Here is a 23,496-nt window from a genome sequence, read left to right as displayed (position 1 = left end):
TAAAGACTGTTGTATAGCTTTCTTTGTGATCCTTTTACTTTGTACATGTCTTCATGTTATGCTTTGTTTCCCCTTTTATGTTTTAATTTTTTATTGTCTGATATAGGTTGATAAGTTTCAAGAAGCTATCTATGTGATTCATTTTGTATAAGGTCACACAAAATTGGGCTGTCAATAATTTTAAATGATGAATACAACCTTTACAAAGGAAAACAGTGGTATCTGCAACTGTGGCCCAAAAGACCAAAAATCGTATGTTCTCCCTCATATGTGGACATTAGATCAAGGGCAAACACAACAAGGGGATTGGACTATGAGCACATGATAAAAGCGAGAGCACACAAGGAAGGGGTGAGGATAGGTAAGACACCTAAAAAACTAGCTAGCATTTGTTGCCCTTAACGCAGAGAAACTAAAGCAGATACCTTAAAAGCAACTGAGGCCAATAGGAAAAGGGGAACAGGTACTAGAGAAAAGGTTAGATCAAAAAGAATTAACCTAGAAGGTAACACCCACGACCAGGAAATCAATGTGATTCAATGCCCTGTATAGCTATCCTTATCTCAACCAGCAAAAACCCTTGTTCCTTCCTATTATTGCTTATACTCTCTCTACAACAAAATTAGAAATAAGGGCAAAATAGTTTCTGCTGGGTATTGTGGGGGGAGAAGGAGGGGGTGGAGTGGGTGGTAAGGGAGAGGGTGGGGGCAGGGGGGAGAAATGAACCAAGCCTTGTATGCACATATGAATAATAAAAGAAAAATGAAAAAAAAAACAAAGGAAAACAGTAACTATGCTTCTTTCAGTGTAACATCTATTGCTGGATAAAAGAGGTTGCTTCAACATGGTACAATGTATTTGACTGAGTTTGTATTTGTCCCAGGGTTATGGCTTGTTACTAAGTTGTCTTTTTCATGGATTATTTTGAGAACAGTTTTGGCTTCACCAAAAACTGTATAATCTTCCTCCACTCATATATAGCCTTTGCCTTTATCAATATCCACCAACACAGTAGTATATTTGTTATACTTTATGAACGAATATTGACACATCATTATCATCTAAAATCTGTAGTTTACACATTAGAGTTCATATTTAATGTTATACATTTAATACATAATGACATGTATCCACCATTACAGCATAGTCCCACTGCAAGAAAAATACCTTGTGTTGACATGTGTTGGAAAGAAAGAAAGAAGTGCTAGAAGAAAAGAATGGATAAGTGAAAAAGAAATGAAGAATTTTCATAGATTTCTTGCATTGTTTATTCTACAGCTGTCTGAACATTTGGAAGCTTGCACTTTTAGTGGTATAGATATATTAGTAATGATATAATTCATTAAAACCTACTTATAGTTTTATGTAGTACAAACTAAATTCTGGCTAAAAAATTCACATATAGAGACAGATACAAACATATATACATAATATACATATTCTGTACATATAAATCTGCTATACAATTAGTGCATATATACATGTAATCAGATACAAAAGCATAATGATAACGTTCCATAACTATGCCCATATAGTTTCACCTTGAAGCTATATTCAAGGTAAATGTCAATATGTATGTCAACGTTGTCACTACTCATGGTAATGGTGTCTGGCACAGATCCACAGGTATGCTCATTGAATATTATCAGACAATTTTGCACTTAGAAAAGATTGTGCTACCTAGCTTTTAAATATACATAGATGGTTAAAATAGTCCTAACACTTCAATTTAGGTGTGTTGTGATAATCCATGCCAAGAAGGAATATAAAGTTTATAAAAAGTTCTCTTTCACGTGTTCTGTTTGAAATTTGCTAGCACCTTCAATTTTGACTATTTAAATACTGCTTCCTTCACCACAGCTGGTTGCCTGTGAATGAGAAATATGTAAATACACTGCTAAATTTTCTAAATTAGAAATTCCACTTTATGCATCTGCATATGCAGTTTCAGCTAAATCATAATACAGCATAATAATAATATATTTCTTACTTTGCTAATTACTTTATTATCTAATTAGTATTAAAACAGTTTGCCACAGTACCTAATATGATTTCTTAACTGCTGCTTAGTGTTAAAGAGTAAAACTGCTACCACTGGTAATGTGCTGAGAGATTTTAAAATGTTCTTGTAATAGCAATAATAATTATAAATGAGTTGAAGCTAGATTACTATACTCCTATAACATAATGGTGGTATAAGGACCCATGCTTTATGAGAATCAATGACTATAACCTCCTTGACAAGTTACCTGTGATAAAGCTGATGAGCCTATGACAACTAGAAATAAGATGCCATTGTTTCAGTTTTCTTTTCTTTTTTTTTAATCTTTATATGATTCCTGTTGCACTCAGCATAATTCACTGCACATAACAGGTAGTCAACCAAGGTGAGCTAGAATGAATGAATGAATGTACAGAGTCCATGATCTGTTCAGAACTGGGGTGGAACACATACATCATAAGTAATCATAAGTACTTCTTTTTTTCTCTAGCCTCTGGGGAAAAAAATGAGTTTTTGAGTGGCTTGTATACATTTCTAAACAAGCCATTGTGTATCAAGCATGATCTTGTCCTTAGAAAGATATATTACACTATTATGACTATATATATATATATATATATATATATACACACATATATATGTGTGTGTTTGTGTGTGTGTGTAATGTTTAAAACTGTAGGGTCTCTTATATAACAGATCCATACATATATATTCATGCTGCCATTAACTTGTATATATGAATATATTTAGAATATGATGCATTGGAAATCTTTAGCATGTAGCTTCACACAAGTTTTCAAAACATTCAACATCAGCTTCACTTTTTACCTCCACATATTACATTCTTCTGACATGTTTCATCCACATGGATATTGTGTTGTTTTCTTTCAAAGTTATCATGCAAATCTTGATATAGTAGAAAAGAGGCTACTTTTCTGGTTAAACAGACTCAAATATTAACTTTACCTTTCCCTTTTACTAGCTGTGGCCTTAGAAACATAACTTAATCTCTTTGGGAGTTTAATAGCTTTAATATGAAATGAGATAATAATACCATGTTTAATATAAGCTTATTGTAATAATTGAATGAAATCATAATTATGAAGCACATATCTCTTTGTATTTTTCAATGAACCTGCTCACCACAACATTTCTATACCTGTGGCAGGAGAGTTTCATAGCCAAGCCCAAGAGTCTTTATCTTAGTAGCATTTTGATTTACTTTCCTAAATCACTTTAACATACATTTACATTCTTAAAACCTGATGAAGTTTTTCAGCTCAATATATATTGTTAATCTGTACACTATCTGCTAGACATTGATATTCTCATCCAGCAGCAGGAATTGCCATAATATATTTACATTTGAAAATATTTTATCACATTGAAATTGTGGATCTATTTTATTAACCTATTTGAACATAACAGAACAACCAAGGAACTATCAATTAGGTAAGTTTGTAGACAATATAAATTAAATGCCATTTCTACTACTCATGGGCTGTTCTCATAAGCCTCACAAATTAGAACTTTATAAATATCTTTTTTGGTGGTACTGGGGGTACAGATCATTAGAGTGACACTCTAAGTCACTATACTTGGTGGTTCCCACTTTATGATGCTTTCAGTAAGGGAGTGTATTGATTTCCTGGGGTCAGGGCCAGCAGGATATAGCATAAACCCATGAAGGAAGCTTTGACCAATTAATGGTTAATTAGTAAGCAAAAGGTTAGTTATTGACTAGGGACATAGAAGATAATGCACAAAGCCAGCCCAAGGAGGAAGAAAGAGCTGGCTAACCAGAAAAAAAGGCAAAAAGAGAAAGTAAAATGGGTCAGTGATTTGAAAGTGTAAGTTATTCAGGGGAATTCTGTGACTGAAAGTAGACAATTTGGTAAACTGCTTCAATAGGCCCAAGATGGGGTGAATGATGAGTGGTAGAGATAATTTTCAAATGAGAGGTGTAGAATAAATGTTGTTATGTAAGAGAAGTTCTAGCAATACAGAAAGTAACCATTTTCCTTTGCTAGGATGAACAAGGATATTAAGAAAATAATTAGTATTAAACATCAAAGCCTAGATATTTCTGTGAAATTGTTTTGAGCACCTTGAAGAAAAAAAGATAAAAATAGTAAAATTCATATGAAATTTCAAGGGATCATGCATTGCTAAAAATGTCTTGAGAAAGAGGTATGAAATTGGAAATGTCACATTTCCTGATTTTAAAACATATACATATTTATAATAATCAAAACAGTGTGTCTTACTGGCATAAAGGCAGAAATTCAACCCAATGAAACAGAAAAGAGATTGCAGAAATAAAACTTCGTGTATATTCAAATGATCTTCCACCACAGTGCCAAGACCACACAATAAGGATATGATAGTCATCTGAAAAAAAGTGGTGCTAGTAAGTATGAATGTACACATGAAAAAGAAGAAAGTTAGACTCATACTTTATACCACATACAAATTTATCTCAAAGTGTCTGAAACAGCTAAATGTGAGACCTAAATGTACAAAGGGGAAAACATAGAGGAAAATCTTCATGACATTGGATTTGACAATAATTTCTCATTTATGACACCAAAATATAAGCATCAAAAGTAAAAATATACTAACAGACTGCATCACACTTAATATCAACTGCACATTAAAGGAAACAGAATAAAAAGTCAACCCGCTGAATGGGAAAAACAATTGGCATGCATGTTACAAGGAGTTAATATGCAGAACATATAGCTGAGCAATGGTGACTCACACTTGTAATCCTAGCTATTTTGAAGGTTGAGATCTGGAAGATAGAAGTTCAAAGCCAGCCTGGGCAAAAAGCTAATGAGACCCCATCTCCAAAATAACCAGAGCAAAATGGACTTGTGGATGAAGCAGTAGAGTGCTTGTTTTATAATCCTGAAGCCATGAATTCAAATCCTAATCCCACCAAAAAAAATTAATATATATATATATATATATTTGCAGAATGTAAAAAATAAATCCTCCTATAACCCAAACCAAAAAAAAGAAAAAAAAACAGTAGCACAATTAAAAAATAAGCAAAGAACTGTGGTAGACACTTCCCAAAAGATATAGATATATTCATCAAGCACATTAAGTGATGCTGAACATCATTAATCATTAGTGAAATATAAACCAAAATGATTATGGGACATCACCTCACACCCATTAGGGTGGCCAGTATAAAACAAGCAAACAGAAGCACGGAAAACATGTAGTGTTAGCTTGGATGTAGATAAATTAGAACCCTGGTGAATAGCTGGTAGGAATGCAAAATGGTTTAGTCACAGTGGAAGGCGGTGTGAAGGTTCCTACAAAACTAAGTATAGAATTACTATATTATCAAGCAACTTCATGTCTGGGTATATATTTAAAATAATTTAAAAAGTGAGTTTTTTACATTTTTTCTTTACTCATTTATTCATATGCGCATACATTGTTTAGGCCATTTTCCCCTTTGCTCCCACCCCCTCCCTCTCTCCCTCACCTCTCTGGTTTCCAGGCAGAACCTAAAGATATATTTGTACACCCATTTTCCTTGCTGCATTATTCACAAGAGTCAAGAGATAAAAGCAATCTAGATGTCCATTGAAGGATGAATGGATAAACACAAGGTGGTATGTACACATAATGGAATATTATTCCATCTTCAAAAAGAAAGAAATCATGTAGATGCTAAAATATGGATAAATGATAATGATGTTAGATTAAGTGAAATAAACCATTCAAAGAAGGACAAAAACTGTGATTTCACTTATATGAGATACCAAAAATAGTCAAAGTTTTGGGAAAAGACAGTAGAATAGAGGTTACTAGGGATTTGAGCAGAAATGAGGCATTGTTGCTTAGTGGGTATATAGTTTCAGTATAGCAAGATGAAGAAGTTCTAGAGAACTTTTATACAACAATATGAATACAGTTATTAGTGCTCAATGGTTTTCTTAAAATGATTAAGAGAATAAATTTCATATTATATGATTTTGGTATGAACTGATGGACACAAAAAACAAGCTAATCTGCTAAAAACCTTAAACTGTGACATATTTGAACATCAGGTGACTTAACACCTGCCAAAGGTCACACAAACCATTGACAGTTAGCAGGAAGCCAGGTTTTCTTTCAGTACAAAAGTATTTCTGGGAGACTTTTCTCTATATCTCTGTACCCTGTCCTGATTTGGCTTCTGACACCTAAGGTCTGTAAAACAGCAGGGGCAAAAAGAAATCCCTCCCACATCGCCTAATCGCTTCCTTCCTTTGTTAGTTGAACAAATAGAAAGTATTGTCCTCATTTTTATAGGTGTGCACAAGAAGAAGCAACTGTTCATGTAAATTGTTTGACTCCTGCTTAATAAAAATATATTACATTATATTACACAAATACTTCAAAATGTAAAATAAATATATAAAAATATTAAACAGTTCTGGAAAGAGATAAAAAATAATTAAAATAGAATATTGTCATTAAGTGTCTCCATTTGATTCTGCCCTCATTAACTATTAAGTTTTGAGCATGTAAGATTTCCCACTGTGGTGTGCTTTGCCTCAAAATAAACATTTGCTTCTGATTTAGAAATAGATATAAAGAAATATGTGGAATATTTGGTTTCCATAAAAATTTTCAAAATCTTTTAAGTTATATTTTTTTTTCTGCCACGAGGTGGCATGTGCTATACTGGTAAAATATACAATGAGATGTAGAGTTTTTTATGTATCCTAAAGAGATAAATCATGTCTACTCTTGCATATTTAACAGAAAGATAATGGTAGGGGATAGTGGATTTTACCACTAATTCAATCAATGAAATAATACATGCTATTAGATTTAATAGTTGTGAATATGCCACTAAAATATAGAAGCTCTAGGGTAGACATTTATCCTAGCAAAAAGCTCATGATAAAATTTATAATTGATTTAAAATAGCTAAGCATAATTATTTAAATTTATACTTAATTTTTGACATTAATTTCATTAATGAGCTAGTCTTATAAAATGGAAGCAAAAACCTATTTTCTCAATTCCATTTTAATTTGAAACTCTGATTATCAGTGATAAATTCACATATCATTACACATATATCAGACCAATAAAGTTAAAGGTAGGCTTCATTGAAAACACTAAAATATTAACAAAAATTAGAAGGCATTTACTAATTTGACTTTAAAAGTATTCTATAGAAAGGTTCACAGCAGTGTTAATTTAAAAGAGTTTATTTGCTTAGTCTGTTTAACTTTTTGTGTAACGTAACAATCACAAAGGGAAAGAAAGTCCAACCAGGTACCCTCTGGGGTGTGGAGACATATTTGGAAAGTGTCAACATTATATTAACCATTTCCTCCCCTCTTGGTAGTTTACTTTTCTTTCCACTTCCAACCTCAGGTTAAAGTAGTTAAGAAAAATCATATGATAATGAAAAATGTAGAAAAAAGTTTTCTCACTTGAGTGTGTTTTAGAGAGTGACTATGATTATTTTTTAAATATGTATTCTGTTAAACCCGAAACCACACCACATGCCCACATTTTTATATAAGTTTTACTTGTCAAATCATATATACATATATATATATATATATATATATATGGCAGAGAACATGTTTTGAAATGTATGTACAGTGTGTAATGGCTCAATTCAGCTAATCGACATGTTAATTATTTCACATACATGTTGCCTTTTGTGTATGTAGTGAGAACACTTAAGCATACTTTCTCATCTATTTTCCCCATGTTATAGAACTCATCTCTTGAACTGATTCCTCCTGTCTAACTTAATTAAATTTGTATCTTTGACCACCCTCCCCTACCACCCCATCCCTTGATAACCACCATTCTGCTCTTTGTTTCTATGAATTTGACTTTTTATATTCCACACATAAGGAAGATTATGTGGTATTTATCTTTTTGTGCTTGGTTTATTTCACTTAGCGTAATGTATTACATGTTGTCACAAGTGACAGGATTTACTTCCATTTTTAAGGCTGAGTAGTACTACAATATATTCAAAATAGATAGAAAAATAGCTAGCTAGCTAGAGATAGATAGATAGATAAAAAGATTTATTAGAGGAGTTGGCTTACATTATTATAGAGGGTGAGAAATCAGAAGATGGTCTGTCTGCAAGCTACAGACCTTGGATTACTGGTATTGTGACTCAGTACAATTTCAAAAGCCTAAGAAACAGGGAATCTAATGGTCAAATTCTCAGCTCAAGGACAATGAACTGAGAATCAGGGAGAAAGGGGTGGTCACTGTAGGAAATTTTGATGTAAGATTGGAGAATGCTGGGCTCTAGTATGCAAGAGAAAGAAAAGAATTTTCTAGCTCTAGGAGAATGAGAGCAAAAATTTTTTCCCATAAGTTTTATTTTATTCAGGTCTTCAGGTGATTGGATGACAATCTTCCATACTGAGGACAAATTCACCCCATTTAGTCTACTGATTCACATACAAGTCTCATGAAAACGCCCTTTCAGACACACTTAGGTTGATGTTCTTTTTTTTCCTTCTTCTTTTGTTTTGAGGTACTGGGGCTTGAACTCAGGGCCTTGTGCATGCTGGGCAGGTGCTCTACCACTTGAGGCAGTCCTCTAGCCCTCAGACACACTTAGAAATAATGTCTTACCAATTCTCTAAGCATGCCTTAATCCAGTAAAATTGGCACCTAAAATCAGAAGTGGTTTAAACATGGATAAATGCCATTGAGGATGCCTCTACTCAACAATGCCTCCACTAGATGCAGGTACTGCATCAGAACTTAAATGATATCTTACAGTAGGGGAAGAGCCTCAAAACTGACATTGTGTTGAGTCAAAGAAAACATAAGATTGTATTTTTTTTGCATGATAGATTATGTGGAAAGAGTTTGTATTACTTTTGAAGTCTGATATTGTTAGTATTTTCTGAATTTATTGTCCTATGCTAATTTTCTTTTTGCTCCTCTGTAGTATTTGATAAAGTCCTTGGTGACTTGGTGAAATATTGACTTGTGTTAACTCTTCAATGAAGTACCAAAGAAAAAGGTTTTATAAGGGAAGTACTTTTTAGGCCAGCTTTGTCATTGATGGCATTCATAAGAGATCTCTAAGGGAAAATAAATACCTGTATAGATGTCTTCCATCTTGTGACATCTTACTTCCATTTCACCTGATTTAATAAATACATCACTCAGTGCTGTATTTGAGAGTCATATAAAATAAACTATACTTTTCTCTGACAAAATACATTCTAAAGGAAAAAGCAGACACATCAATCAACATGTATAGAACTTATTTCAATAGTATATGGGAAATGTTTTATAGAAAATCACACAAAATTTTACTGAGGCACGTAAAGGACCAAGGAAAATTTCATATGCATCGATCTATATTATCTGTAATCAACTCTGTAGGGGTTGCTGAAGTCTCTGATATCAGTCTTCAGCATGGTAAAAAGAATAGTTTTCATCCTTTCTGAATTGATACTTCTGTCCCCAAAGGCCTGATTTGCATTGGAATAACCTCATTTTATTTTAGCTCTCTTAATTATTGATATTTGAGAGTTCTTAACAAATGCTTACCAACCACATGAATTACTATATAATGTCACAGTTCTCTATGTCTCTAACCTGAGCACTGTGAGGTTGTTGTCCATTTTCTGCGAAAGGTGGAATAGAAAATATTGTTTGAAAATATTGTCGAAATTTTTTGTGCATGTATTTTGTTTCAAAATCTCTTTTAGGAATATCATGTATTCGTTCCTTTAATATTCATCACACATTACATGTGGTGCTCTTAAAGGGTCTTTTGTCTTCAACTGAAATTGAAAGTAGATCCTGGTTTTTTTCTGTCATGATATTTCTCAGTTAACAGCATCATACACTCCTGCAGCAAGCATAGTTCAGAATTTAGCTGTGTATTAATTTCATGCATTAAATCGTGGGAATGATTCCAGGTTTAGCTAGTCCTCGACGTGTCAGAAAATGTTTCATAAAGAAAGTCATACTTGAACTTTGACTTAAAAGGTGAATAGCAATTTCATGTGAGTGGTGGGGATGAAAATAGCCCAGCAGAGGGAGCAGTATGTTTAAAGAAAGGTTCCTGGAGCAAGAGTGCTTGACATATTTTAGGAATGACAAAACTTTGGTCTACCACATATAGTATAGCAAAGGGGATTTCATTGCAGAGGCATGCATTTGAAGCAAGTACACTTAGAGGATGATGAACCAAAGCAAGCTGTTTAGCTGGTAAGTGAGCCTAGGTGACTGCCCAGCCTCTCTCTTAAGACTTGTGGGTTCCTACTCTTTATTACTTATACAGTCATTCTCAAAAACTGTTGAAAATATTCGATATATTGTAAGAACTTTTGTAAGTGCTACAATACACCCCCACCCAGCACTACAATAAAAAAAAGTTTTCTCTGTAAAATATAAGGCTCTAAAATAAAGGAAGATGACAGAATTGGGAATGGAAATGAAAAGTTTAATGCATTCCAAAAATAGAAATATTGAGCAAAATACATGAATGATATATGGAATTTAAGTGGAAATTTGAATTCGCTGAATGGTCAGTTCCACTAAGTGCTCAGTATGGGACAAAAAAAGCAATTCATGAAACTATTTGTCAAACACCAATAAAATTAAGAAAAATTTGAAAAATGTTATTTAATTTCTACATAAACATTTGATATATTTATTTTATTTTAAGAGGGAAATTATTTGCTAAAGTGGCTTTTAAGTTGGAACATTTTAAATCTTTGACCTTAGTTCTCAGAAATGTAAAAGGCTTACTTTTTTTCTTTTTTTTCTTTGAAATATAAATTTTTATTTATTTCTTTTGTGTTATTCATTGATTTACTTGTGTGTACATTGTTTGGGTCATTTCTCTCCCCTGCCTCCCTCCCCCAACCTCTCCCCCTCTCTGCCCCTGGCTTCCAGGCAGAACCTGTTCTGCCCTTATCTCTAATTTTGATGAAGACAGAAGACATAAGCATAATAAGGAAGACAAAGATTTTTTGCTAGTTGAGTTAAGGATAGCTATACAGAGAAATTTCTAGCATTGTTTTCATGTGCAAATGTGTTACAAAACAGGTTGATTCATCTCTAACTGATCTTTACACTGGTTCCTGATCCCCTTCTCATGTTAACCTGTCACTTTAAGGTTACTGTATTAGTTCCTCTGGAGCTGGGACATCAACTGCTTTCACATTTTGTGTTTTCTACCTATTCTCCTATCTCCCGTATGTGTGTGCTCTCCCCTTGTCACGTGACCCAAGTCCAACCACATTGCTGTATTTGCCCTAGATATAAAGTCCACATATGAGGGAGATTATATGATTTTTGGTCTTCTAAACCTGGCTAACCTCGCTCAGAATTATGTTCTCTAGTTCCATCCATTTACTTGCAGATGATAAGATTTCATTCTTCTTCATGGCTGAATAAAATTCCACTGAGTATAAATACCACATTTTCTTGATCCATTCATCAGTAGTGGGGCATCTTGGTTGTTTCCATAACTTGGCTATTGTGAATAGTGCTGCAATAAACATGGGTGTGCAGGTGCCTCTGGAGTAACCTGTGTTGCATTCCTTTGGATATATCCCCAGGACTGGGATTGCTGGATCATATGGAAGGTCTATGTTTAGATTTTTAAGAAGCCTCCAAATTTTTTTCCAGAGTGGTTACACCAACTTGGATTTCTACCAGCAGTGTATGAGGGTTCCTTTTTCCCCACATTCTCACCAACACATATTGTTGGTAGTGTCTTTGATGATGGCTATTCTAACAGGGTTGAGCACCCTGTACTAGTATCAATTCAAAATGGATCAAGGACCTTAATATCAGACCTGAAATTGTGACGTTAGTACAGTAAGGAGTAGGAAACACTGTGGAATTAATAGGTATAGGCAAGGACTTCCTCAATAGAACCCTAGCAGCTCAGCAACTAAGAGAAAGGATGAACAAATGGGACTTCATAAAATTAAAAAGCTTCTGCACAACAAAAGAAATGGTCTCTAGACAGAAAAGACCACCCACAGAGTGGGAGAAAATATTTGCCAGTTATACATCAGACAAAGGACTGATAACCAGAATGTATAGGGAACTTAAGAAACTAAACTTTCCCCAAAGCGATGAACCAATTAAGAAATGGGCAACTGAACTAAACAGAACTTTCTCAAAAAAAGAAATTCAAATGGCCAAAAAACACATGAAAAAAATGCTCACCATCTCTAGCCATAATGGAAATGCAAATTAAAGGCTTCCTTTAATCCAAATTTTTATCCTAGTATGTCTTCCAATATATTATTGTAAAATTCTTTTCTTTTTTTTCTTTTCCTTTCTGGTGCTGTGATCAAACCCAGGGACTCACACACACTAGGCAAGCACTCTACCACTGAGCTACATCCCAGCCTGTGAGGTTATTTTCTATCACCCTTATATATATTACTTATGATAACTGCTTAGCACTATGTTGTATCAATATAATTCTTGAAATATAACAATTGACTGACTATTTATATCTTTTATGGTTTCTTTTGGTCATATAAATAAAGTGAGCATAGATAATTTAATAAATATAGATACTTTATTGTTTTGAATATTTGTTTAGTGTAAACTCCCATGTGTGTAATTGTTAGGTCAAAGTGTGTAATTATTATATTTATTTTGATACATGTCCCAAGATTATCCACTAAAAATGTTGTGATGGTCATAAATAAACATTTCTTCTCATAGTTTCTCCAGCATTGAGATTTATTATTTTATTTATTCGTCTTTGCTACACAAAAATTTGTAGCTCATTTTTGTTAAAATTCAATGTTAACTCCTTAACTAATCTGAACTTATTTTTCATGTATACTTATCATTGCATTTCTTGCAAGAACTGCCACTTTAGATCAATTGATAATTTATGTCCTGGGATTTTGGTGTCATTTCTTACATTTCTTCATCCATATGGTTTTCATGAAGGTCATTGCCACAGTTATCCATAATGCTTTGTGTAGGCAAATGTAGGCCCCAAAGTGACCACGTGGAGATGAGTGATCTGGTCAAGAGAGTCTTTATTGCCAGGTTGGAGAGGGAGAGAGCCGAGAGAGAGAGAGAGAGAGGCAGGGGCTTAAATACCCCTCAGTGAGACTCAGCATGATCTGATTGGTTAGGATCTTATGGTTCATGCCGATTGGAGGTTGGGGCAGAAGGAGGATTCAAGCTAGACTTGAGGACTGTGACCATGGAAAACAGAAGTTTAAGAGTGCAGTAAGAACTGAAATCTATCCGTGCCATTATTGCCAACATTCCTCCCTTTTTTGTTTGTTAAGGAAGGGGGGCGTTGTGTTTGTTCTGGCTTCTTTGAGCTGGCAAGGGGCAGCGAAGGGGAAGGGAGGGTCAGTTGGCAAACAATGTTGGGGTGGTGAGCCTCATGATGGCATACACGCAGGCTCCAAAAATGAAGATTTCCTCTTCCCTGAAGTTGATGAAGGTCCCTTGTAACCATAGGTCATAAAGAGTCTCGAGCCAATCCTCCGACCTCCGCATGATGGGTATCAGCCAACTATCCTTGTGTTTTGGAGAGGTTGGTATCCCTGGAGGTACAACTGGTTAAATTTTTGATTAGCAATAGCAGACATGTATTATGATACAAGGGAGAAAGTTTAAGAATAGGAGAGCAAGAACATAAGCATTAGGATGGGCATTGGCCAGGAAAACCAATTGTTCCCTAGACAATTTCAAGAGTCCTCCAACTACAGAGAGAGAAATGGGTGGCCATACATTATCTAAGAATCAAATAGGAATATTAGGAGGAGCATAAAAAGGTGTCTGTTCAGGGACTACATCACTAGGGATCTAAATTCTGCAAAATCCTATAACTTCCAGGAAATCTGTAAGCTGTCTTATGGTATGGGTGTTGGGAAACAGAAGATTGGGTTGACGCATTTATGACTCAGGGAATGAGTCTGTCCCTTTAATGCCACACCTAGGTAGGTGACCTGTGGGAGGCAGGGGCTATCAGGATTTAAATGTAACACTCTTGGATAAAAGAGGGCTTTAGCTCATTATTTTATATAAATTGACACTTTTAACCTTTGAAATGTTTGTACCATATTTAGATAAAGTATAACATAACACTGTTACAAGGTGGTCATTTAAGACACATAAGCAAATATGTAAATGAACTCTGATTTAGTAGTACTTAAAGCTTGACAAGATCAGCAGAAAACACAAATAATTTCTTTGATAAAATCTTTCTCTGTAATGGTTTTTTGTAGATGTTACTCAGAGCAGAATATTAAGATAACCTTGTTATTTCATAGACAGAGGATTTGATTTTAGTTTGACATGACCCTAAAAATCTTTTAGGCAACTCCTAGATTATATTCAACTTTAACTTTATCACACACCAAAGTTTTTTATTATACACTTTTAAAATTTACTTAGACCTTAATATAACATACTAAACCCTTTGATGGCTTGTTTTTATCCCTCCTATTTGAAACAATCTGTAGGATAAACCCTTTTTTACAAAATCCTTTCTTATCCAAAAACATTTAGTTTTCCTTTAATTTTTCAAAAAAAATACATTTATTACCTATCTATATCCTTTCCAGTTGTTTACTTTGTAACTTGTATTTAAAATTAACTTTTATAAGAATTTTAAATTTATTATAGAGGCTGAAGCAACTAATTAGTAGCCCTTATTGTTTTTAGGAATAGGCATAAAGCCTCATCCTCCCTCAGGCTTGAGGGGATATTGTTCTAAGTGTGGAAACTGTGAGGGATTTTTGAGTTTTATTTGAATAGGGAGGGCCGTCCTGGTTCACCCTACACTCATCTCATCAGTCCGCACTGTGGAATCTCTTTGTTCCTGAAGGAGGGGGCAGCCGAGATACCTGCCTGGAGGGAGGAGAATTTGAGCTTTAATTGAGATACTAAATCCCATCCCAGCAGGGACACTGGAGTTTTAGGTACTATAAGGAAAGAGTGACAGAAGAGGAGGTCTCCCCAAGAGCAGGCCAGAGGCCAGGTAAACTAGCGCTTTAGGGGCTGGCCAGATTTGCCCCGAATGATAACATTTGTCATTGGACAGGGGACCAGGAGAAAAAGGTAAAACAGAGAAATGGGCACCACTGTCTAGAAGGAAAATGACCTTTTGTTTTTCTGCCGTTATGGCTCCTCAACATTGATGCCAAGAAGTGGATTGTGGACAGGAGGCTGAGACCCATCAATCTATAGGAGGAGGCACCTCACCTTCCATCTGGAGGCGGGGGCACTTAGATCTCCAGTGGTTACCCTTGCAGAGAGGGCAGAGTCCCAGTTGGGGGCAGGGCTGTCTCCCAGGCTGTCCCCCCTTAAGCATTCTCTGCAGAAGTGCCCCTCCTGTCCACCATGGTAGCAAGTTCAGGATACAGGTCCCAGTTGGGTGGGGCCCTGTCTGAGAGCAGCAATGAGGCCATGGTGTCTCTTATCTTTTTCTCTCCTGTTAGTAAGGTCCCAGACATACAGACATAGCCATAAATACAGACATGGCTAGATGTATTACTTGGTTCAATGACTTTTCCCTTTAGCCACAGTCTGAGTTTTTTAAGAATATCTGGGGCTGACTGTTAGAAATTTATCTTTGAGGAGCACCTCTCTCACCTGTGACTCTGAGTCCACTGTGGTATGCTTTCTAATAACATCCTTAAGATGCTGTAGAAAGGTAAGAGGATTTTTTTTTAAGTTGTTGCTGTAAAGTAAAGTTGTTATTTTACATTGACACTGACACTCTGGAGAGCAAGTCTCTGAACTGTTCTGGGCCTCAGTTTCATTGCTTGAAGAATGAGGGATCTGGTCTAAGTTAAAATACCTTTTTCTACTATGAGATGGCTGAAGTGACATTAATACCACTTATCTTCTTTACCATTAAAAAAAATTTTTTTTAGTAATACTGGGGAATTGAACCCAGGGCTCTTCACATGCTGGGCAGACATTCTCCCATTGAGCTACTTCCTCAGCCCCAAATATTATTATTACTATTATTTTTTTTTTTACTTTGGCTGTACTGGGCTTGAACTCAGGACTATATGCTTGTAAAGTAGCACTCTACTGCTTGAGCCCTATAATCATTTCCAACCTGAGTGGACTGGGCCAGAACCCATTGCTTTCCTAATGAGATAAGAGTTTGGTCTAGTAGAAGCATAATATCCTTTCATGTCAGTTGAAAGATTTGGATCACAGAGATAAAGGCTTGGATGTATTTGGGCATCAGTACAGCTGTTTAGATGTTTTTAAATTTCCCTTAGATCTGATAACTGGAAGGGGACATATGACTTGCCCTTTTCCTACCATTGCCTGTTGAAGAGGGAAGCCCTCGTTAAGAGGTTCTGAGTATTGGAGTGGCTTAGAAGGTAGAAATTTTTATAGGGGACCTCAGTTTACTTTTTTTCTTTTATGGAAAAGGTCTAATTTATGTATGGTATTGTAATTTAAGGAGCCCTGTGAAGGCCACTTCTCTTGGCCATCCAAGGCATACTGAGGCCAAGCCTCAGTACAAAGCTTCCAACATCTACCAGCCAGAAGACTGGAAGATGCAGGTCCCATCTAGAAAGAACAAAATGTTAGGATCCTGTCTTTTAGCTAACAGTAGGCAGCCTCTTTAATAAAGGCTACCTCTTCAACAAAGAAATAAATCACTTGTAAAGTTAGAGAAGGGCATTCAGAGGGCATTTCAGGCCAATAACAGTACCATATGGGACAACTAGTGTTAATATTTGGAGGGAAAAATTTATGTTGAGGCCAAAGGTACAGAAAATTCAAAATGAGAAGTTTAGAGACCACAGTAATGTCTATTTTGTTATTTCTGGAACTATAACCTTGAGCTAACAATTGGTGTACAGGGCTGGGTCTGATGCCCTGAGGTGTGAGGTGGGGCTAGGAGCAGGACTTGTGCAAGGCATCACTCCCTCCACACACACCTGGGACAAATGACCCTGACTGTCTAGGCCTGATCCTGCATCCTGTCACCCTTCTCCCCTCCCTGTGTACTCTTCATGCATTTATTCCAGGGGAAGTGGCAGCAGGCTGCAGCCATCACCACGTGTGGCTGGCGACTCAGGATGTACTGGGTCTTCTCTATGGATTTTCTTAGCTATGGCAATCATTTTTGCTGTGTCCACAAGCCAGCATCCTGTGCACAGGTGCACTTGTTTGCTTTCCTTCCACCCCTTGTGGGGGCGGAGTTACAGCATGAGCATGGCAGCTGCAGTTTTTTGTAAGTGCTTTTGTAAAGCAGCTGACTTAACGTTAGTTTAGAGTGAGTGGCCTGGCAAACTAGTTGGAATAACTTAAGTCATAAGGTACCATGCTACGAGTTTTTCATGGGAGGCAGGGTCCCAGTAAGCCCAGGGAGGGGAAGACAGACAGAGACAAAGGACATGTGGTGAGACCATGGAGGAAGCAGAAAAGGTGTGCTGACATCTTAGGTAAGGGAGGGGACGGCAGAGCCTGGAGGTATGACACATGCTTAAGGGATTAGCCATTACCTGTGTGTCTAGCTTGCTCCCATTGATTGGTACTGGCAGGCTTTCAGGAAATGAAACCTCTACTCTCCGGTCACCAAATAAATCTGGGGCTTGGTCTTAGCCCACAGGAAGGGAGCATGAGCACTCCCAGAGCTGGAATCACCTTGAGGCCAGAATTGGCAAAGAGTGGCTTGCTTAACTCCATGATGGGTAAAGTTTTTCAGGAAGATAGGAGGCGATAGGTATGGTAAGCAGTGCAAGAATTCTGTTTACATGGGGAAGGAGGAGGTTTGGAGAGAAATTGGCTGATTTAGAAACCGTTTACAGGCTGGTAGAATCTGCACAGGGGAACAGAAAGTACAAAGAGAGGGTTCTAGGGCAAAAAGCACATGTTTTGGCTTACAAGTGGTGCAGAGAGCCAGATTTAGGTGGAGGTATGAAAAGGCTTAGACATAATGGAGTCTCTCCCCATCATCCCAATCACTCATACTAGTTATATGTCCTGTAAAAGGTTGGGATCTAAAGACCCAAAGAAGGGCCAGTGATTTTGGTTATCTAAGGGATAAGTGGGCCAGATTTGGGTGCAAAAGCTGATCAAGTTTTTTGGTTTTATGTCCGGGGTCAAACCCAAGGTGTCCAAATTATTGAGGAGGCATCTCAATGGGGAGTCAGATGGCAGAGAAGATGTAGAGGCACCCATTATGAGGGACCCACTCCCCAAATGGGAGAGGAGGATATTATGTACTGTGGAGTGTCCCCACGCAGCACAAATATCCGAGAGAACACAAGACACGTGAGAATCAGTCATCACTGAGTTCAGGTGGTTTGCAGGCCAGAGGCCGGCGGCTTGGATTACCTAGGCCTTGTTTTTGTAGGTTCCTGGACCCTGTAAAATCCAAGCCCTGTGGAGAAGGGGATCCCTCTACTATCTGAGCTGCCCACAGAAAGCCAAATAGGGGAAATGCTCAAAACCCAGAGACATCAAAGGGAGAGACCGCAAAGGGAGCCTAGAAGGGTATGTGGACTCACCAAAGAATGTCTAGTGTTGGATGCAAGTGAGGGCAATCAGGAGGATGAGTCCCGGCCAATCACATCCTCAGAGTGGTCATGGGGTGAGTCAGAATCGGGGTCCCACCAGGATTAGTGGGGTGCCCTGAGCTGAGTCACGATACCAAAATGTAGGCAAATGTAGGCACCAAAGTGACCACATGGAGAGGAGTGATCTGGCCAAGAGATTCTTTATTGCTGGGTGGGAGAGGGAGAGAGCCGAGAGAGAGAGAGAGAGAGAGAGAGAGAGAGAGAGAGAGAGGCAGAGGCTTAAATACCCTCAGTGAGACTCAGCATGATCTGATTGGTTAAGATCTTATGGTTCATGCTGATTGGAGGTTGGGGCAGAAGGAGAATTCAAGCTAGACTTGAGGCAGGACAGTGACCCTGGAAAACAGAAGCTTAAGGGTGCAGTAAGAACAAAAACCCATTGGCGCCATTATTGCCAACACTGCATTCACAGATACAGTTTTTGTCAGTAACTCTTCTCCACTGGCTATTTTATCCATTAAGTAAACCATTACTGAAATAGTAAAATAACTACAAGAACAGGGGCAAACACTACCTAAACTTGAAAAATGCTCCACTAGAGAAGTTAATGAGTGTTGAACAATAACCTCTAGCTTTCAGTGATTTATGAAGGCAAGTAAAATAATATTCAGCATGATGAATACAATTTGTTAAACATTTGTTGAATATGTACTATATGAAAATTTCTTTTAGACATTATACAAGTGTTAATTCTTTTGATACTCTTCATAAAACTGCATAGTACATACTGTTATTAACTTCATTTCATACATGAAGAAACTGAGGGTGCTGCAAAAAATTTAAACCTGAGCAACAGGGATATAATATTTAGATAATGAGGATGTACATAATTTATTACCTCCTATTCTTATTTTTCCATTATTTCACAATTTTCTACAATGAACATGATTCTTTTTATACCAGTAAAAGGAGTTTATGTTTCTTTTAGGATTCATTAATAGTATGAGCACATTTCATATAGAAATTCCATACATACATTAAGTGCATTCTGTGCAAGTTCACCCTTCTATTATATTCTCTTAAATCCCTTTCTCTCCTTCCCTTTAAAAAACAATATTTTGTAGGTTTCTTTGTGCTACTATCAACCATATATAAATAACATAATTTGATAGTATGTTTTAAAAATTGTTTGAATATTTTGCACAGACAGGGACACATGTTTAGCTTTGCACATGTGCTAATGGAAGACAAGTGTCAATTTCAGTCATCCAGATGGGCTTTTGGGTAGTTACTATCTATGTATTCAGTTTTGCCCACAGGACACAAAGACAGAAGTTTAGCCAACATGAGAAAAAACTGTCCCTTTCTTTATGAAATAATAAAGGAAAAGAGATGTAAGACATGATTGATCTCACAAGCAGGATGTGCAATCAAACAGTTTCCTGGTGAAATCAATAAGAAAATTGTGGTTAGGTAGACTTTTTCTTAGAGAAAAGGAAAACAATACCTTGCTGCAGATCCCAGCTGAAAATATAGGATGTCACAAAGATCATTTTAGATCTCATTATGATGTCCACTACAGTGAAAATACACCCCTTTCTACTCTCAGAAATGAAGAGTACAACATACTTAAATCTAGCAAAAGGAAATAGGATCCCATCCTTTCCAAGTCTGGAAGGGGACATAGGCAAACTTTGTCATTCCCTCAGTGATCTCCTCTACGGCTTTTCCTTCATCATCAATCTGCAGGCAGCAGTTGCTCAGGTAAAATTTTCCACAAACTCCTCCCTCAGAGGCTAGCAAATAGTCCAAAGCCAAGTAGTTTTGATAGATAACATTGCATATCTTAGTGCCTTGTTTTGCCAGCAAATTGAGGGCTCAGGGGGCCATTCGTCATCCTTCCAAGTGCCTATTTGTAAGGTTCCCCATTTTTTTCTATTTAGTCTTTGTTCATATATGGGGACTCCCAGATTTTCACCTTGTTCAAGGGGGAGGAATAAGAATGGTCTGATGGAGCCCAGCACACAAGACCCAAACCAGTTTCTAGGCAACACTGTATAGGCTTGCCTTCCACAGACCCAATATAGCTCCTTGGAAGCCTGCCAGTTTATATCTGCAATAAGATTGTCCCATGTTGTCTTGAGATTAGAAAAATTGGCCAGTGGGTGAGGCTGGATTTCCATATGATTTGAAGTACACCACCACTGAGTCTCTTGGACTGTTTCATTGTAAAACATTTTTCCTAGACAAGTTATGTCCCCCAGTAGGGTGGAGAATTGTTTTCCATGGTGGGATATACAGTAATTTCCAATAATGGAGGTTTTAAGGAGCCAAACACCTGTCCTGTGTCATGGGAAGGCATTTTCTTTGAAAGGCACTTTAAGTCTAACTACCTTGCCTCCCAGGGCCAGTGGCCTCCCATGCTGGCTCCCCCATGCACATAGCATGAAGAGACATTTAGTGTCTGGGCTATAGATTTGGCCAGTGTGAGGAACAAGTTTTTAGTTGTAGCAGAAATGGGGAATTTATCTGGCATTTCCTCATAAAAGGAGTGGAAGACCTGGTATGAGGAACTCTCATGGGTAACAGTTGTTAACTTAAGGTGTAATAGTCCCAGGGTCAAAGCCTTGGCCATCTATCCTTATGCTAATTACCTGTCCCTGTGTCCAATCAGATGGCTTAAGTACTATGAAATTTACAGGGTTACAGGTGCCTTGACTGCAGTTAGGGGAAGTAGTGCCCTTTTGAAAGAGGGTTCAGTGTGTAGCCCCGTGCCATGTGGCCCATGAAACACAGCTCCAATAAGGGCAAAAATGATAATACTCATTATTACATGGCCAAGAGTTGTCTCCCAGCACACATATTTTTCATTTGATGTATAAGTACTTTCCCAATCCACAGCCACAGCATGTACCTCCACATAGCTTGTCTATGGCCACACATGCATTAAACAATAATGACACTGGTTTTTCAGGATTGAACACCTGAGTGCGAGTAACAATGTTCCCAGTGAGGTGGCCACTCCTGAGTTCTAACCATTGCTCCACAGGGAGATAAGTGGGGTTGAAACAGGTAAATTGATTATCATGGGAACACACTTGATAGATAGTGTGATTGTGAGTGCATGACCCAATAACAGAGCCTGCACAGGAATAGTAAGTGTGGAACAGAAAAGTCTTAGTAACAATACGTCCTGCTCATGCAATGTGCCTGCATGGGTAACAGGAGGAGAGTTTCTGGGCTGCAAAGGGAAAGCAGATCAAGAGCCAAATGAGGACTAAGAGATTATGTAGGAGTGGAAGAGGGAGAGAGTTTGCAGGAAAGGCGTAGTCATGTGGGGCCCAGTGGTACACAAGAGTACTCATCCTTTCTTGTAGTAGAAGAGTCTGAAGTTGGTGGGAAATATTTTATCCTTGAAAGGTGTTGCCAATGGGGTAATCCCATTAAGCTTGACAGCAGTGGGCGTTGTGAGGATGAACAGATGAGGTCTGGTCCACCAAGGACCCAATGAAGAGGGTCAAATATCCTTTAGGAGAACAAGATCACTGGATTTAACAGAAATAGTTATAGGGTGGTCAGGATCTGTTCTGCATACTCTCTGAGAAGTTCCTTGAGGAGGTTAAGATAAGGTAGATGGTCAGCCAGAGGAGCAGGATTTGTTGAAGGCAAGATTCCTTAGAGAAATGGGTGGCCATACATTATTTCAAAGGGGCTCAAGAAGGAAGGGTTTGAGGGGTGGTCTGGAGTGGTGGGTTTTTCTCATTGGCCATGAATTCACGGGCTTCCTCAGGTGAACTGGATTGATTTGCACCTTTATTGGGAAGGGGAAACAATCTTGAGAGCATTTATTATGTAAGACCCAAATAGGAATATTAGAAGGAGCATAAAAAGGTGTCTGCTAAACGCTGCATATCTAGGGATCCAGATTCTGCAAAAACCCTGTAACACCCAAGAAAGCTCTAAGCTGCTTTGTGTTATGGGGGAGTGGGAAACAGAGGATTGGATTGATTCACTCATGACTCAGGGAGTGAGTCTGTCCCTTTAAGAACACACTTAGGTGACCTGTGGGAGACATAATTGAGTCTTCTCCTTAGAGACTTTGTATCCCTGGAGGACAGAAATTTTTAAAAAGGACTCAATTGCCCTGCAGATGAGGGGCTCTGTGGCTCTGCACAGAAGTAAGTTATCAACATATTGAAGAAGGGTGGCCTCTGGGTAGTGCCAATCTAATAAGTCTCTGGTTAGGTTCTGTTCAAAAAGATGAAGGCTGTCTTTAAACTCTTGTGGCAAAACTATCCAGGTTAGTTACTGTGAAGGGTTTGTGGAATCTTTAAAGGCAAACAGGGGTGACTGTCAGGATGCAGGTTAGATGTAATACTTTTGGATAAAAGAGAGTTTTAGCTCATTATTTTATATAAATTTACATTTTAACTTTGTAAATGTTTGTACCATATTTAGGTAAAGTATAGACACAACACTGTTACAAAATGGTCATTTAAGACACATGAACAAATATGTAAATGAACCCTGATTTAGTAGTATTTAAAGCTTGACAAGATCAGCAGAAAACACTAATAATTTCCTTGATAAAATGCTTCCCTATAATACTTTTTTGTAGATGTTACTTAGAGCAGAACAATATTAAGATAGCTTTGCTATTTTATGGACATAGAGAATTAGATTTTAGTTTGACATGACCTTAAAAATCTTTTAGGCAACTCTTAGATTATAGTCAACTTTAACTTTATCACACATTGAAGTTTACTCCATGAGAATTTTTATTTTAAATAAAACTGTCTTTCCTTTTTGGCTGGTGGATGAGACCGTCCACCCCCACCACGGAGATCTGTGAAGGATAAAGCTTACCTGAGAAGTCAGGTAGCACCAAGTAGGTGATTGAGGCCTACTTGCTACTTGGATGGTTACCCTGGGCTCCTCTGAGGTGATCTTGAAGAGGGCCAAGGTCCCAAGGCC

Source organism: Castor canadensis, chromosome X, assembly GCF_047511655.1.
Source record: "Castor canadensis chromosome X, mCasCan1.hap1v2, whole genome shotgun sequence".
NCBI classification, from domain to species: domain Eukaryota; kingdom Metazoa; phylum Chordata; class Mammalia; order Rodentia; family Castoridae; genus Castor; species Castor canadensis.
This window is presented reverse-complemented; position numbering follows the sequence as displayed.